Here is a 19,173-nt window from a genome sequence, read left to right as displayed (position 1 = left end):
CTGGGCACACACTTCACATAAGCATTAACACAAGAAGTTCTGCAAATGCTGGAAATCCAAAGAAACACACACTTGTGGAACTCAGCATCCATGGAAGTGAACAAACAGTCCATGTTTTCAGCTGAGATCCTTGTTCAAGATTTAAATTTAATGTCTGCTTTGCCCTGCTACTTCAGACGCTCAGTTTAGGTAAGAATCTGTAACCGAGTTTAGCTTGAGAAGTTTACTGAATGTTTAGTGCCCGTCTTGTCTTGTAAATAAAGCAATAGCCCGCTTACTTGTAGTGAGTCAATTCTGTCCCCACTCACCGGACCTGCAAACCTGATTTCCCACAACATTTGGCACAGCGAGCAAGATTCATAGTTTGAACAAAGAATGAATAACTTTATCAGGGAAAATAAGAGAGAGAACTTTCTGTATGAGGAGCACTGAGTCTTGGGGTGGATCAACAACGGTGTGGGATTTGGGAATCTCGCCAACCTACTGGCAGACTACAGAATGCACTAGAAGGATCAGACAAGTTGGACTCTGACAGTGTGAAAATGGGGCACAACATCATATCTATACTTAATAAGGCAGGCAGTGCTCATTTAGAGAAAAGGGAAGGCAGGCGGATCCTTCCTGGCTCCAGGCACTAGAATAAGATAATCTCTCAAAAGGAGAAAGAGCTAGATAGGGAAGAAATGGAATTGCTAAATCAGCACTGCCAGGGGAAGAGAGGTCAGGAGGCCAGTAAGGGAGAAGGAACATTCTTCAAGCTCTTTCCCGATAAGGGCTCTTTCTGCCCTTCCACTAGATATCTTGTATTCTGCTCAGGATTCCTCACATCACTTGCTGGACTCTCTGCAAAAGGCACTTAAAGACTTTCAACAGCAACAGGGATTGGGCGGTGGGTAGTGTTTTCCTACTCTATCTACGTAGGGAGGGGGTCATTTGCACTGCACTCTCCCCATAATTAACCATCAATGGTTTGATTTTTAAAAAAATATTGTATAAGATGTGGACACGCATGAGATCATTTCATTGAGAGAGTGTGTGTGTGAGTGAAAAGTTTGTCTTATGTTTGTTAAACTTGTGTTGGAAAAGTGTTTGAATTAATCCTATGCTTCAGTGGAAAAGATGACTGATTGAAATATTTTACTACTCGGTGAAGAGAATTTGCAGGTGCTCTCATCTTTTAAGAGGGCTATGCTTTTAATCAGCTGTATGAAGGAGGGTCTGTGTGAAAACAGTCCTGGTGAAGGGCCTCGTCTCAAAATGTTGACTAATTGGTCTTTCCCTAGGAGCTGCCTCGCCTGCTGTGTTCCTCCAGCATTTTGTGTGTGCTGCTTTCGATTTCTAGCCTCTGCAGATTTTCTTCTGTGTGTGAATGTGCTAATGTGTTGAGGTACCAGTTATCTTTTCTTTCTATTTGCTCTTTGGAAGATGTGTTGAAATTTTCCACTGTGGAAATCGACTGTTCTAAGTTTTGCAGTTACTTGTGGAGGCTTTGAAGGAAGGAAAGTACGAACATGGAATAAACCTGTTCTTGGAGGGAGATGAGCCCGGCATTCTGTGGGTGTTCCACACCTCCTACTACCCACAGGCAGCAGAGTTGATCGAGTACATGAAAAGGCTGCTGAAACAGCAGGATAAGTTCTTTTCAAATTTTTTTTATCATTATATTATTCAAAAAAACAACACGAGTACATCAAAGTAACAAACACTTACAATGTCTCAAGGAAAAAAAAACATTATCTTAAAGACTGAAAAATTTTGTGATAATAAAAAAACCCCTACTAAGCAGAAAAAGTGGGGGATAAAACCATTAGGTGTACAACCCCGGAGCCATGCGTCATACAAAAAGCTTCTAAAAATAAACATCAAACTGCCAGAAAGAAAGAAAAAATATACCAAAAAATTTACAATTAGCTCGTGGAGAAAATCTATTAATTAGCTCAAATGATAATAACAAGCAAACGAGCCCCATCTTTTCTCAAAATTAAATAAAGGTTCAAAGATTCGACTTCTAATTTTCTCCAAACTAAGACATAGCATCACTTGAGAGAACCATTGTGACAAAGTGAGAGCTGATGTATCCTTCCACTTCAACAAAATGGCCCTCCTAGCTATCAATGTAACAAATGCAATAACATATTGGTCAGATGCAGAAATACCATGGATATTTTGAGGAACTATTCCAAAAAGCACAGTTAATTTGTTAGGTTGTAGATTAATTTTAAGTGCTTTAGAAATTGTCCAAAAAACTGACTTCCAGAACTGTTCCAGTTTAGAACAAGACCAAAACATATGTGTCAGTGTAGCTATCTCAGTTTTACATCTATCACAATAACTATCAACATTAGGAAATATTTTAGAGAGCCTCTCCTTCGTCAAATGGTAACGATGTGCAATTTAAAATTGAATCAGTGAATGACTAGCACAGATTGAAGAAGAGTTAACCAGCTTCAGAATTAGCGTCCAATCCTCTGTCATAAAAGTCAAATTGAGTTCCTTTTCCCAATCCTGTTTAATCTTAAATAAAGGACGCTTATCCCATTGTAATAATACATTATAAATTCTTCCAACAGAACCCTATAAAACCTCACTAGACAAGCTCTCTAGTCTGTCCTGTCTGAGCACTACTGTGACATTTTCCCTCACTAGTAATGCCACCCCTCTCCCTTTAATCCCTCCCACTGTACCATATCTAAAACAACAGAACCCTGGAACATTGAGCTTCCAGTTCCTCCTCTCCTGCAGCCAAGTCTCACTAATGTCATAATTCCACATGCCGATCATTGCCCAAAGGCCACCTGGTTTTCCTACAATACTCCTTGCTTTGAAATAGACACAACTCAGAACATAAGTACCACCATGCTTGACCTTTGTGATCCCTGAGTTTGTATGTAGGCTTAACAACGTCTTTCCCCACAACCACTCCATTATGTGTTCTGGCACTCTGGTTTCCATTCCCCTGTAACTCCAGTTTAAGTGCCCTGTACTAATGCTAGGGTATTAGTCCTCATCCATTTCAGGTGCAAACAATCCCTTATGTACAGTGGACAAAAATCTGAAGCCCTCCCTCCTGCAGCATCTCCTTAGCCACATGTTAACTCATCTTACGGGGGTTACAAGGAAATGCAAATTAATTGGTTCTCAACACCATTTTTACAATGGGGTCTGAATACTTGAGTGGACGTTGGGGCACATTTTATGTATGGGTCATCAGGAAGTATAATTTGCAATTTCAGCTCTGATTTCCCACTTCAAAAACTCAAAGATAAAGACTCAATTATCAGAGACTAGAGAAATATGGGTTAGTTCTGGATATTTTGGGATGGAAATCCATTTCCATGCTTTAACTGGCTTCTTCTCAAAAGTTTTTGACAACAAAGTGATGCAGGAAAATTAATTTATACTACACAGCAAAAAAAAATAATATCCACCATAGCACTTATAAATTTAGTGGAGATTTCCTAGTGCTCTGATTAATAATTCTAACTTAAACACAAGTTATGCAATTAATAACGTTATTGAATATTGTAGGTTCTTACTCTGAACATGTTGGGTGCTTTGATTTTAAGATCTCTACAGTGATTGCAGTTCAAATTCTATTTATTTGGTTGTTAAGATCACTGGGTTTTCCCAAGCTTTCAGGAGATTTTGTTTCTATAAATAAAAGCCTTTTTAACTTTATACCTTCAGTTCACTATTTCAAAATCTATTTTTCATCTTTTTGTACTTCTATGAGTCTCATAAAGATTCAAGGAACAGAAATAACTGGATGTTATTAGTTGAAAACTACTGCAATTTCAACAAAGTTACTCTGACTTTGTAATAGCATGTGTAATTAAAGAAGCCAAGTCATCCGTATAATTTCATGATGTTAACTTTACTCTCCAATATTTCTCCATTGTTTACCCTAACTCTGTTAGGTATTCACAGTCTTGCTGTCACTAGGTTTAGATAAGAGTGCCTCAGCTAGTAGAACTGCTGCTTCACAGTTCCAGTGATTCAATCTGCTTTCATCCCATGTTTTTTGGTAGGTTAATTATTCACTGTAATTTGCATCTAATGTGCAGATGAGTGGTAAAATTTGGGGGTTATTTGGGATAAAGTGGAATGAAAATAAAAGCAATTGTGTAGTGTGAAAGATTTCACCACTTACTGATCCAATACGAAATGAAATGATTTCTTTCCATCTGAATTATTAATCTGATTGAGGACATGTTTTTCTCTTTCTAACCTTTGCATTGAGATGAAGATACTATTTTGTTCCCATATCTTTTCATTTTCCTTCACTGGGTTAATGAGCGTCCACCTTACTGATCCCATACATATATGTTTAGCCCATTCTACAATTTGGATCGATCATAAATGATCTGAGCCTCAGTCCCTTCATATACCAATCAAACATTTATCATTTCCCAAAAAATCCCTTCCGTCCCTAATTTTATACATGCATTTCAGTGAGACTGCTTCCCGATTATCCAACCCTATAGCTTAAAGGTTTCCAAAGAGATGGATTATGCCAAAATATTCCTTAAAATATAGAAAATCTGAGAAACTGTCAGCAGGTCAGGCAGTATCTAGGATGAGAGAAAGAGAATTAGTGCTTTGGGTAAAGAACCCTTCATTATGGCTGTAAAAATGAGAAAATGTGTGTTTTAAGTTGAAGATCCTGGAGACAAAGAGACAAGGCCTGAGACAAGATGGAGGATCTATTGACTTATGGCTATCGGATTAAAAAGCTACGTTAAAGAGAGGGAAGAAAGAAAACAAATGTGTGTCAGCTAATTGGCCACTGTAAATCACCCCTCATGCATAAATGATTAATAGAATCTGAAGGAGTTGGTGAGAATATGGGAGAATAAAAAGGGATGATTCTAAATGGGTGGTTGATGGTCAGTGTGGATACAGTGGGATGAAAGCCTTCTTTCTGTGTTGTATCCCCTTGTTACTCCATTATGAGGCCCTCTTTTGGTAGGGGTTGACTATGGAAATTGCATCCTAGCTCTCTACGTGATATGCATGCCAGGGCAGTATGGTACAGAGAGCAAACTGATGCCCGTGCAGCAGCTCCCTTGCTCCATGCAACTGATTAATCCAAAATAATGGAACAGACTGACCCCAGGTGTGGGTGGGGGTGGGGGGGAAATCACAGGAGTTAGGAAGTCCAACTTTAGATGTTTCCTTGGGGTTTACTCAAGAAGCCTTCCCGATGTATGGGCAAAGTTGCAAGCCGGCGGAGGTTAGAAATCAGTTTTCTTTCTCGTAACTGAGCTGCCAACCATGGCTCACAGGCCCCACCTGCATGAAGAGACTGGCTTTAAGGTGCCAGTAACTAACCTTTGCCTCTTCTTCTGTTAGTAGAAATGGTTCTGACAGGCTTAGTAGCTAAGCCATATGCAAAGGCTAGGAGCAGGACTTGATTGTCAGAAGTTATTTGAGATGCACACCATTGAGAGCATTTAATAGGTAGTGGGAGCTTATCCCCACTATCTCCCCTGACTATGACAACTGCATGACATACATTGGGCAAAATCAGATTACCTGAAATAGCTGAATTCAGCACTGAGTCCTGAGGGCCGGCTTGTGCCGAGTTGGTGTATGTGGTATTGTTCTATAAGTTTATGTTCTACATCAGTATTTAGTGAAGATATCGAAGACAGAACTCAGAAAGGAAAGGTGAGCAGTGGCAGAGAATGTCAACATACAAACAAAAGATATGAATTTGGTGTAGGAGTAGGTCACTTGGTCCTTGAAGCTTCCCCCACCTTTCGGATCTGATTGTAACCTTAAATCTACACAGCCACCAACGCTTGGTAATCAAGAATACTTCCATTTCTGCCTCAAAGGTCCCACATCCACTTAAGCAAAGTCAAAGGGCACAAAACCCTCTGAAGGACAATATGTTGTTTACCCCATCTTTCTTGAAAAGACAACCCTTTATTTTTTTAAACAGTGATTCTTTAGTTCTAGATTCTGCCACAGTAGCAAATTTCCTCTCCACATCAACTTTGTAAAGGCTTTTTGGGATCCTATCAAGTAGGTCTTAACCAAATGTCCAACTGCAAAACTTATAGCAGCAACAAGCATGACAGAGTAACAGTTAGCATAGCGCTTTACAGTACAGGTGCCTGTGTTCTGTTCCTGCTGCTGCCCGTAAGGAGTTTGTACATTCTTTCAGTAACCAGGTAGGTTTCCTCCAGGTGCTCTGGTTTCCTCCCTCAGTACAAAGACTTAACAGTTGGTCGGTTAATTGGTCATTGTAAATTGTCGTGTGATTAAGCTAGGATTAAATTGGAAGATTGTTGGGCCGCATGGCTCAAAGGGCCAGAAAGGCCTACTCTGTGGTAAGTATACATAAAGCCTGGTAAGCTTCTAAACAGTTGTCAATTCATTATCCTCCTCTTTAGATAAGATACATATTTTATCCATTAAAATGTAGATATAGTCACATCCTTTATTGACACTTTTTTATGGCTCCAACAAGTATAACAATGTAAAGCATTGTTCTTTATGATTTAATTTCCAGAACATTCATCAAAACCACATCAGAATAACTAATCAGAACAAAATATGGAAGATGAGTCTACCAACTAATGTTATCATAGCTACTGTATATCAGGAACTGGTGAAATCCATTAGTCTCACACAACCTGTCAACTGTGATGCAATATTTACACCAAAATATTTCAAGCCTTTGTTTAGCTCACGGGAAGGGGGAGCCAGAGCACATGTTGTCAGATATAAAGAAATTAATAGGCATAGTATCTGATTTTTCAAGGTTAATCTTGCAGGCTGAGAATTGACTATAGTCATTACTCACAGGAGGCAGGTTGGACAAGGAAACCAACAGCTTTGACATGGAAAGCAGAATGTCAACACCACACAGATATTTTATACAATGAAACCCATGTCAGTGTTGCTGCCTAAACCTTCAGCTCATGGCTCATCATGAAGGAGAAAAGGAAATGTTTCTTGCCATGTGTTCTTTTCAATTCAGATATGAAATAGACCAGCATTATTTTGAAATATTGGGTAAAATTTAAGTAATATGATCATTTAACAAAGAAATTGGAGAATGTGAGTGCGTAAGGACAAGTAATGCAAAGCACCTGCTCAAATAGTGAGAGAGAGATTATCTTTCACAATATTGCAAACAGCACATGCTGTCAGAGAGGAACGATTTTGTTGTAAAGAAGCTGATCAGGGTTAATGCATACGTAAAAACATTGGGTATAAAATATGCTGAATACCAATGAATTTTCTCTGAGGTAGGGTAAAATATTTGTTCACACGTAACTTTATCCCAAATGTTAGCATCAGAGATTTTGGAATATTTTCATTAGACAAATTCCTATTATCTTATTTTTTTCTCTCTCTCCAACTATATTGTCCCACTCCACAGGAAGATAAGAATGTTTTGTTGGCATATTGCCACAAGATCGGATAACTGTACTGCTTTCTCAATGACAATCAATGTATCTGTGGTTGACTGCTTCGCATTTGATTACCAAAAGGAAACAGCTTTTCAAATTCCACTGGCTCACATTAATAACAGGATTAGGTTTTTGCAAGCATAGAAATAAAACAGACAATGCTAGAAACCTTCAACAGGTCAGGCAGCATCTGTGGAAAGAGAAACAGAGTCTGAAACCTTTCGTCAGAACTTGCCAAGCCAATGGAAAAGGACATGGAGGGAGATTTAAAAGATGAAACAAAGATATAGCTGCTAGCTGGATGAGATCCACTTGTGGTTGACCCGTCCACTTCTGCCTGAACCAAATAAAAATAGACAGAGATCTGCTATAGCTGAGACCTGTCCCAGTTTATTTTAGAGATGTACAAATTATGCATCATCAGAATGGAAGAATTTTGAGACTTTTTCTTTACTTATTTATTTTTATTTAGAGATGCAGTGTGGAACAGGCTTTTCTGGACGCCCAGGTCATGCCGCCCAGCAACCCAAATATCTAACCCTAGTCTAATCAGAGGACATCTCCAATGACCAATTAACCTACTAACAAGTGCAACTTTAGACCATGGTTGGAGACTGGAGCACCTGGAGGAAACCCGTGCACACACAAGAAGAACGTGCAAAATTTCTTACGAAGGACACCACTATCAAAGTTCGAACTCCGACACCTCAACCTGTAATAGTCTCATGAACTGCTGCGCTACCACTGTGCCCCAAATTTTTATTTAGATTTGTTCCTTTTTCAAGGAGTTTTTATCTAATACTGGTGACCTGCATTTTTCCTTGGTGGCAACATTAGTCCATTTCTCCATGACAAAATAGTGTGCAACCAAAAGGCAAAACAAGGGATGAACTCTAGGCCCTATTTAATTGAGAGATATGATTCAAGAATAGATAATGACCAGGGCACTGCAAAACCACACCTTTGAAAATGATAGGACACATGCATGCAATAAAGCAGATGGGACCTCAATTTATTGTTTCACACAAAGAAGGAACCTCTCGAACTTCTATTTTTGTTTGAAAATGCTTCTGTTGTTAACAATCCCAGGGAAGAAGTGAACACAACTCATTAGAATTCCAGACACTGTATGAAGGCAAATAGCTCAGATCCATAACAAGCATCCTCAAATTAAATAAGAGAAATTCCAATGGTATGAAGAAAGAGTGGTCTCTACTGGACTGTGTAAATTGGTCTCGGCCCAAAATGTCGACTGTACTCTTTTCCATAGATGCTGCCTGGCCTGCTGAGTTCCTCCTGGGCGGACTTCAGCGTGCCCCTGCAATGCTCTTGTGCCAATGGCCTGGTGGACTGCAGCAGGCGCCAGGTGACTGGAGTTCCTCAGCACCTTCCAGCTTGGGTCACGCAATGAGATCTGAGTCATAACAGATTAGCTTCCATTAATGATGCTGAATTTGGTGGTCCTTATGGACTACAGAAAATGAAAATCAACTACAACCTACTCACTTCAATCCCATAATTAGGAGCTGCAACAGCTAACATTACCACCTTGTTTCTAACGCATAATCAGATTACGAAGATAAGTGCATTGGATCTTCAGCCATACACCTCTTTGGAGATTTTAGATCTGAGTTCAAACATGTTTTCAGAAAACAAAACTACTTCATTTCCAACAATGCAGCTGGAAAATTTACATTTCAACAACAACCGAATAATGTTCCTTGAGCCGGGTTGTTTTGATAACCTTTCCAACCCATTGCTCATCCTCAAACAATATGTGAAGAGCAAGAGGATAAGATATGAGAGAATAGGACTAATCAAGTGTGACAGTGGAAAAGTGTCAATAGAACCAGAGGAGATGGCAGAGGAACTTAATGAGTACTTTTCATCAGTATTCACTACGGAAAAGGAATTTGGTGATTGTAAGGATGACTTACAGTGGACTGAAAATCTTCAGCAGGTAGATATTAAGGAAGAAGATGTGCTGGAGCTTCTGGAAAATATCAAGTTGGATAAGTCACCGAGACCGGACAAGATGTACACTAGGCTACTGTGGGAGGCGAGGGAGAAGATTGCTGAGCCTCTGGCGATGATCTTCGTATCATCAATGGGGACGGGAGAGGTTCTGGAGGATTGGAGGGTTGCAGATGTTGTTCCTTTATTCAAGAAAGGGTGTAGAGATAGCCCAAGAAATCATAGACCAGTGAGTCTTACTTCAGTGGTTGGTAAATTGATGGAGAAGATCCTGAGCGGCAGGATTTATGAACATTTGGAGAGGCATAATATGATTAGGAACAGTCAGCATGGCTTTTTCAAAGGCAGGTCGTGCCTTACGAGCCTGATTGAATTTCTTGAGGATGTGACTAAACACATGGATGAAGGTAAAGCAGTAGATATAGTGTATATGAATTTCAGTAAGGCATTTGATAAGGTATCCCATGAAAGGCTTATTGAGAAAGTAAGGAGACATGGGATCCAAGGGGACATTGCTTTGTGGATCCAGAACTGGCTTGGCCACAGAAGGCAAAGAGTGGATGCAGACGGGTCATATTCTGCATGATGTCGGTGACCAGTGGTGTGCCTCAGGCATCTGTTCTGAGTCCCCTACACTTTGTGATTTTTATAAATGACATAGATGAGGAAGTGGAGGTAAACACAAACACGAGGAAATCTGCAGATGCTGGAATTTCAAGCAACACACTAAAAGTTGCTGGTGAATGCAGCAGGCCAGGCAGCATCTCTGAGAAGAGGTGCAGTGGACGTTTCGGGCTGAGACCCTTCGTCAGGACTAACTGAAAGAAGAGATAGTAAGAGATTTGAAAGTGGGAGGGGGAGGGGGAGTACTCGCGGATACCTCTTCTTATTTATCCGTCGATCATGACCCCACTAAGGAACAACAGGCCGTTGTCTCCCACATCATCGCCAACTTTATCCACTCAGGGGATCTCCCATCCACTGCTACCAACCTTATAGTTCCCACACCCCGCACTTCCCGTTTCTACCTCCTACCCAAGATCCACAAACCTGCCTGTCCAGGTAGACCCATTGTCTCAGCTTGCTCCGGCCCCACTGAACTCATTGCTGCATACCTCGACACGGTTTTATCCCCCCTTGTTCAGGTTGGAGGAACAACACTTTATATTCCGTCTGGGTAGCCTCCAACCTGATGGCATGAACATTGACTTCCCTAACTTCCGTTAATGCCCCTACTCCCCCTCGTACCCATCCATTATTTATTTTATATATATATTCTTTTTCTCTCTCTCCTTTTTCTCCCTCTGTCTCTCTCACTATACTCCTTGTCCATCCTCTGGGCTTCACCGCTCCCCCTTTCTCCCCCTTTCTTTCTCCCTGGGCCTCCTGTCCCATGATCCTCTCATATCCCTTTTGCCAATCACCTGTCTAGCTCTTGGCTCCATCCCTCCCCCTCCTGTCTTCTCTTATCATTTTGGATCTCCCCCTCCCCCTCCCACATTCAAATCTCTTACTATTTCTTCTTTCAGTTAGTCCTGATGAAGGCTCTCGGCCTGAAACGTTGACTGTACCTCTTCCTAGGGATGCTGCCTGGCTTGTTGCGTTCACCAGCAACTTTCATGTGTGTTGAGGAAGTGGAGGGTTGGGTTAGCAAGTTTGCTGATGACGCAAAGGTTGGGGGTGTTGTGGATAGTGTGGAGGGCTGTCAGGGATTACAGCAGGACATTGATAGGATGCAAAACTGGGCTGAGAAGTGGCAGATGGAGTTCAACTCAGATAAGTGTGAGGTGGTTCATTTTGGTAGGTCAAATATGATGGCAGAATATAGTATTAATGGTAAGACTCTTGACAGTGTGGAGGATCAGAGGGATTTTGGGGTCCAAGTGCATAGAACATACAAAGCTGTTGCGCAGATTGACTCTGTGTTTAAGAAGGAATCCAATGCATTGGCCTTCATCAATCGTGGGATTGAGTTTAAGAGCAGAGAGGTAATGTTGCAGCTATGTAGGACCCTGGTCAGACCCCACTTGGAGTACTGTGCTGAGTACTGGTTGCCTCACTACAGGAAGGATGTGGAAAATATAGAAAGGGTGCAGAGGACGTTTACAATGATGTTGCCTGGTTTGGAGAGCATGGCTTATGAAAATAGTTTGAGTGAACTCGGCCTTTTCTCCTTGGAGTGATGGAGGATGAGAGTTGACCTGATAGGAGGCACTGATCATGTGGATAGTCAGAGGCATTTTCCCCAGGGCTGAAATGGCTAGCATGAGAGGGCACAGTTTTAAGGTACTTGGAAGTAGGTACAGAGGAGATGTCAGGAGCAAGTTTTTTATGCAGAGAGCGGTGAGTGCATGAAATGGGCTGCTGGCGATGGTGGTGGAGGTGGATACGATACGGTCTTCTAAGAGTCTCCTGGACAGCTACATGGAGCTCAGAAAAATAGAGGGCTGTGGGTAACCCTAGGTAACTTCTAAGGTAAGGACATGTTCAGCACAGCTTTGTGGGCCGAAGGGCCTGTATTGTGCTGTAGGTTTTCTATGTTTTTTTCATGGGTGAACAGTGATAGATATTTAAACACCTAGATCATAATACTCAACAGAAAAATTACCTAATTAGAAAGAGGGATTCAATGAAATAGATAACCATCAGTGCCAAAGAAACTCAGTGATAACAATAAACCTAAAACTACTGCAAGGAATAGTGATAGAACAGAGAACTAGTAAAGCTTGAGGAGCCAGCAGCAAAAGCCTAAATAGCTAATGCGAGAGAAAGCTTATTATGAGAGAAATCTGGCGTGTAATATCAATAGAAGCAGCAAAAAGCTGATATAGATATACAAAAAGGAAGGTGTAGATGGGAAAAGTGAGATGGGAATTCATAACAGAAAATAAAGAAAGGCAGATAAATTAAACCAATATTTTACAATAGAGTTCACAGTGCAGCACACAGAAAATATTATTGGTATTGGTGTTGGTTTATTATTATCATGTGTACTGAGGTACATTGAGAAAATTTCAATTTGTGTGCAATCAGAGCAGATTATGCCATACATAAGGACATTGAGGCAGTAAAAGAAACAGAATGTAGTGTCATAGATACAGAGAAAATGCAGGGTAGGTTAAAAAGAAATAAAAGGCAAGGGTCTCACAGAGCTGGACTGGGAGATCAAGAGTTCATATTTATTGCATGGGACGTTCATTCAGGGGTGTGAAAACAGAGAGAGAGAGAAGCTGTCTTTGAGTCGGTAAGTGTGTGCTCTCAAGCTTTGGTAACTTCTATTCAAAAGGAAAGGAGAGAAGAGAGAATGACTGGGATGGGAATTGTCCATGATTATGTTGGCTGCTTTTCTGAGGAGCAGGAATTGTAAGTAGACTCAATGGACAGGAGTCTGATTTGAGTGATGGACTGGCAGCCCTCATGACTATCTGCATTCTCTTTACAATATCCCAAAGGTAACAGATGGGCTAGACTAAATAGCATGAAATAACTTGTAGCAACTCCTATCATCAGAATCAGAATCCGGATCAGTTTTATTACCAATGCTGTACATAATGTGAAATATGATGTTTTGCCGCAGCAGTACAGTAAAATACATTAAAACTACATAAGTAAAGAAATAGTGCAGAATAAAGGGAAAACAATGTTATGTTCATGGACAATTCAGGAATCTGATGCTGGAGAAGATGCTGTTTCTAAATCATTGATTGTAGGTCTTCATGTTACTATATGATGGTAGTCATGAGAATAGGGCATGCCCAAATGGTGAGTGTTCTTAATGATGGATTCCAGCTTGCTGAGATGTTGTCTCTTGAAGACATCCTCAACCCATGACAGAGTTGGCTGACACCATAATCCTGTGGACCCTCTTGAAATCCTGTGCATTGGTGGCTCCACATTAGTGTGTGCTCTCTACCTACAGCAACAGAAATATTTTAAGAAGTGTTTGGTGACTTATCAAATCTCCTCAAACTCTTCACAAAGATTGTGATTGATTCATGAGAGACACAGTAAAGGAATTAAGGCATATAAGGATTCAGTGGCCAGTACTAATGGCTTTAAAGGAAGTGTCTTCAGAGACAATGCAGCTATTGTCTGATGGTTTTCAAAACTCACAGAGGTCTGTGAGGGTACAAGCAGACTGGAAAACTGCAAATGTGATCATTTTATGCAAGAAGAGTAGGATCACAGTGACAAACTTGTTAGAAACTTTCGATAAAGTAACAAACAAAGGCAATAGTACAGAGCTGGCAGGTGTGGTCTATTTGGATTCTGAGAGGGCCCTTGACAAGGTGGCACATGAAAGGCTGATGCATAAGGAAAAGAGCTCATGGCATTGCAGAACGGTGTCAGCTATTGATTGGAGATTTGCTGTCACAGAAAAGACAAAGAGTGGAGTAAGTAGGTCTTTTAAGTTGAAAAGATTAAACTTATGTAATGTGAAGAGCAAGAGGATAAGATGTGAGAGAATAGGACCAATCGAGTGTGACAGTGGAAAAGTGTGTATGGAACCAGAGGAGGTAGCAGAGGAACTTAATGAATATTTTGCTTCAATATGCACTACAGAAAAGGACGTTGGCGATTGTAGGGATGACACACAGCAGACTGAAAAGCTTGAGCATATAGGTATTAAGAAAGAGGATGTGCTGAAGCTTTTAGAAAGCATCAAATTGGATCAGTTACTGGGAACGGACAAGATGTACACCAAGTTACTGTGGGAGGCGAGGGAGGAGATTGCTGAACATCTAGCAATAATCTTTGCATCATCAATGGGGATGGGAGAGGTTCCCGTGGATTGGAGGGCTGCGGAAGTTGTTCCCTTATTCAGGAAAAGGAGTAGGGATAGCCCTGGAAATTAGAGACCATTGAATCTTACTTCAGTGTTTGGTGAGTTGATGGAAAAGATCCAGAGATGCAGGATTTATAAACATTTGGAGAGGCATAATATGATTAGGAATAGTTAGCATGGCTTTGTCAAAGGTAAGTTGTGCCTTTGAAGCCTCATTGAATTTTCTGAGGATGTGACTAAACACATGATGAATGTAGAGCAGTGGATGTAGTGCATATGGATTTCAGTAAGGCATTTGATAAGGTACACCATGCAAGGTTTATTGAGAACGTAAGGAGGCATGGGATCCAACAGGACCTTTCTTTATGGATCCAGAATTGTCTTGCCCACAGAAGGCAAAGAGTGGTTGTAGATATTCTGCATGGAGGTCGGTGACCAGTGGTGTGCCTCAGGAATCTGTTCTGGGACCCCTTCTCTTTGTGATTTTTTTATAAGAGTCCTGAATGAGGAAGTGAAGGGATGGGTTAGTAGATTTGCTGATGACACAAAAGGGTGGGGGTGTTGTGGATAGTGTGGACGACTGTCAGATGTTACAGCGGGACATCGATAGGATGCCGAATTGGGCTGAGAAGTGGCAGATGGAGTTCAACCCAGGTAAGTGTGAGGTGGTTCATTTTAGTAGGTCAAATATGATAGCAGAATATAGTATCAATGGCAAGACTCTTGACAGTGTGGAGGATCAGAAGGATCTTGGGGTCCGAGTCCATAGGACACTCAATGCTTCTGTGCAGGTTGACTGTGCGGTTAAAAAGGCCTTTATAGGCCTTTATCAATCGTGGGATTGAGTTTAAGAGCTGAGAATTAATGTTGCAGCTATATAGGACTCTGGTAAGGCCCCACTTGGAGTACTGTGCTCATTTCTGGTCACCTCACTACAGGAAGGATGTGGAAACTATAGAAAGAATGCAGAGGAGATTTACAAGGTTGTTTCCTAGATTGGGGAGCATGCCCTATGAGAAAAAGTTGAGTAAACTTGGTTTTCTCTCCTTGGAGCAAAGGAGGATGAGAAGTAACCTGATAGAGGTGTAGAAGATAATGAAAGGCATCGATCGTGTGGATAGTCAGAGGCTTTTTCCCAGGACTGAAATGGCTAACATGAGAGGGCACAGTTTTAAGGTGCTTGGAAGGAGTTACAGAGGAGATGTCGGGGCAAGTTTTTTTACTCCGAGAGTGGTGAGTGCATGGAATGGACTGCTGGTGACATTGGTGGAGGCGGATACGATAGGGTCTTTTAAGAGACTCCTGGATAGGTACATGGAGCTTAGAAAAATAGAGGGCTATCAGTAACCTGAGGTAATTTCTAAATTAAGTACACGTTTGGCACAACATCATGAGCCAAAGAGCCCTTGTTTTGTTGTAGGCTTTCTATGTAGAAAGGATCAGTTCTTGGCCCTCATAATTTACAAATTATATCAATGACCTGGAAGATGTACCTGTGTAAGGGTTCTAAGTTTGCCAATGACAATAAAAGAAGAGGGAGATGTTGGATATGAAGATGATATTAACCAGAAGATTCTTCAGAAGTCAAGAATGTTGCAATATCCTAGTGCACACAGCTGTTATATTAGATATTCATAACAAAGAAACAGAAGTAAAGCACCGCAGCAGGTAACTAACTCTACCTGTAACCAATTCACTCTGACAAAGAACCTGACTTGTGGTCTTTCTCTATATAGAAAGCTGGTTAATGATAAGTGAATCCTCCAGGATAAGAACAGCGTATGAAACAAGGACAATCTTGATTTCACAGGCTTACAGACATAGAATCTACAGAAGTACAGAACCAGCTACACTGCAAATTACTGAAAATCTATTGAACATTTACAGCTAAACGGGTGATTATACAAACAAATAAGCAAGCATGAATAAAGATGAGCTCCAAGAAAAATAACAATTTAGACCTTAATCTAACAGGGTGTATGTTACACTAAAGAAATTAAGACTCTGCAATAGAATATAGATAGGTGGGCAAATATTTGGCAAATGAAATTTAAGGTGAGAAAGTGCGACATCATACACTTCATTCAGAGGAATATAAAGGCAATTTTTATCGACATGGAGAGAAACAGCAAGTGATTGAAGTTCAAAGGGATCTATGTGCCTTATACATGAATTACTAAAGGCTAGTAGGAAGGAGCACAAATTGTTAGATACACAGTCATCATCTTGGCCTTTACTGAAAAAGGTTCAGTGTTCAGAATCAAGCAAGTATAGTTTTAATACATGGTGAGGCCAAACCCGTGCACATTATTGGTTCTCTTATTTGAGACAGGATATACTAGCATTGGAGGTCGTGCAAGAGAGATTCACTGAACTAGTTCCTCAGATGAAATCTTTGTCCAATTATATGCAGTTAAACGAGTTACAACACACAAAGCACTGGAGGAATTCAATGGGTCAGGCAGCATTTATGGAGGGAAATTGAGAGTCGAAGAGTTGGATCTGTTTCAGTTGGAGTTTAGAAGAATGCAAAATGAACTTACTGAAACATACCGATCCTAATGGGAATGACAGGGTGGAAGCTAAGATGTTTCCACCATTGGGAGAGTCTCAAGAGAGAAGAAAGAATTTCAAGATAAAGGTGTGTTTATTTAAAAATGAGATATGTAGGATTTTTTTCTTCCAAAGTGTGGTGAATCTCTGAAATTGTTAACTTGGAGGGTTTTACAGGTTAGATTAGTAAGGGCATTTAAAAAGGAAGAATATTAAATATTGAACAATTTAGGAGTTAAGGACTATGGGAACATGCATAGAAGAGGGGTTGTAGTCCTGGACAGATGAAATATGATCCTATTAAGTGTTGGACCAGGCTTGAGGGCCATTTGTGTGTGGAGTTCACGGAATGTTTTATCCTAATGAGCATATGTAATAAGCTCACATTCTTAACATTTACAGAATTTGACTGACTGCTTCCTGCTAAAAATAATATTCTCTCTTCGCTCCCTTTCCCTTTTCCTTCTCCCTCTGTGATGTTCCTTGGAACACTTTGCACCAGAAGGCATATAGCATAAATCCATGTTCTTAACGCTGACGAAATTCAAGAGGTGGCTTCCTGCTGTCTGTAAATGCTTGCAGCACTGATATGAAACGAGGGAAGATTACAGACCTGAAGAGGACAATCATGGAACAGGCCATGTCATCTGGATATCAAACCTAGTGACCACCTCCCAGCTGGAGCTTCCAAACCAAGGCCAATCTCACAGTTGTCATCTAGTTACAGATTGCCACTGGTCACTCAAATGTAATGATGCCAGGATGATACTAATGACAGTGAATCTATGATGTGCAACTATGGTGATGAGCTGTAAATGATGAACCATCTGCTCTGCAATGAGCTCTTGACTGAGTCTGTGTTTCCTGACAGTGTATGAGTAATATACTTATGTGAGATTGGACTTTGATGCTCAAAGACTGGGGTGGTGAACTAAGTTTCCAAGTTTGTATTTTCATTATAATTATTAAATAAACTCCCTAAAAGACTAGGTAAAATGTTTCCAAGTTTAAATATTCATTATCATTACTGTATTGACTCCCTAAAAGTCTAAGTAAAATATTTCAAGCTTTTAAATTTTATAAACATAGTGATTTAATCTGATAATTATTGATTGACTCAAGCTTACAATCGATATGACAAGATTTCTCCAACTTTTGAGGATAATATTTTACTTTTTGACGTTGGAACCATTTATTTTACACGCAGGCCTGTGACCTTTATGGAAACAGTTGCTGGCTCAAGTCTACAAGTAGGCAGACGATCACCCATGAAGGGGAAGGGAATGTCGGCTCAGAGAGGCCTGCGTCGGGCATTTTCATGCCATATAAGGCACAGATTGGAAGTCTGTGTGGGGCACCACTCCTTGCACAGACATTTGAGCAATGTGTGACTAAGTGCCTTGCTCCAGGACACAAACACGCTGCCACAGCTGAGGCTCGAACCAGTGACCTTGAGGTCACTAGACGAACACCTTAACCACTTGGCCATGTGCCCAACCCATGAAAGCTGATTGCAATGCAACCTCCCTCTTCTCCGAATACAGCTGTAGAAATGTCATGGCATTTGACATTTACATCATGCTACAGACGTCTCTAAAACATATTGAATGTATGACCTCTGGCAAAATATTTAAGACCAAAAGACCATAAGATATAGTAGAGTCATGGAGTCCTGCAGCACAGAATCACACCCATTGGCCCACAGAGGCCATTTGTACTAGACAAGTACAAATCTCGTTTTTATTCTCCTCATCTTTCCCTCAGCTCTCTCCAGATTCCGCCATTCAGTGCACAGTATTACGTGCAGTTCTGCTCACCTACCTACCTGGAAGTTATCAATAAACTTGAAGGGGGGCAGAGAAAATTTACAAGAATGTTGTCCAGACTTAAGGACTTGCATTATAGGGAAAACAATAAATAGATTGGGAGTTTATTCCCTCGAGCTCAGGGAAATAAGAGGAGATCTTATAGTGGAATACAAAATTATGAGTATAGATAGGTTGAATGCATGTAGGTTTTTTGCCTCAGGTTGTGCAAGACTAGAACAAGTGGTCATAGGGTTAGGATGAAAGGTGAAATACTGAAGGGGAATTTGAAAAGAACTTCTTCACTCAGTGGCTGGTGTGAGTGTGGAACAAGTGCTTGAAAAAGTGATAGATGAAGGTTCAACTGTAACATTTAAGAGAAGTTTTGATAGGTACATGGATGAGAGGTGTTTGGAGGGATATCATCTGGGTGCAGGTAGATGGGACTAGGCAGAAGATTATCTCTCCTTGGAATAGATGGGCTGAAGAACCCATATCTGTACTGTAGAACTCTATGACTTGAGGACCTACACATTAGGGACAATTTATAATAGATGATTAACATGACACCACACACATTTGTGGGATGTGCAAGGCAGCAGGAGCACCTCGAGGAAACTCACGCAAT

The sequence above is a fragment of the Mobula hypostoma genome, chromosome 5 (genome assembly GCF_963921235.1).
Source record: "Mobula hypostoma chromosome 5, sMobHyp1.1, whole genome shotgun sequence".
Classification (NCBI taxonomy): Eukaryota; Metazoa; Chordata; class Chondrichthyes; order Myliobatiformes; family Myliobatidae; genus Mobula; species Mobula hypostoma.
The sequence above is the reverse complement of the archived record's forward strand: the minus strand, read 5'-3'. Positions refer to the sequence as shown.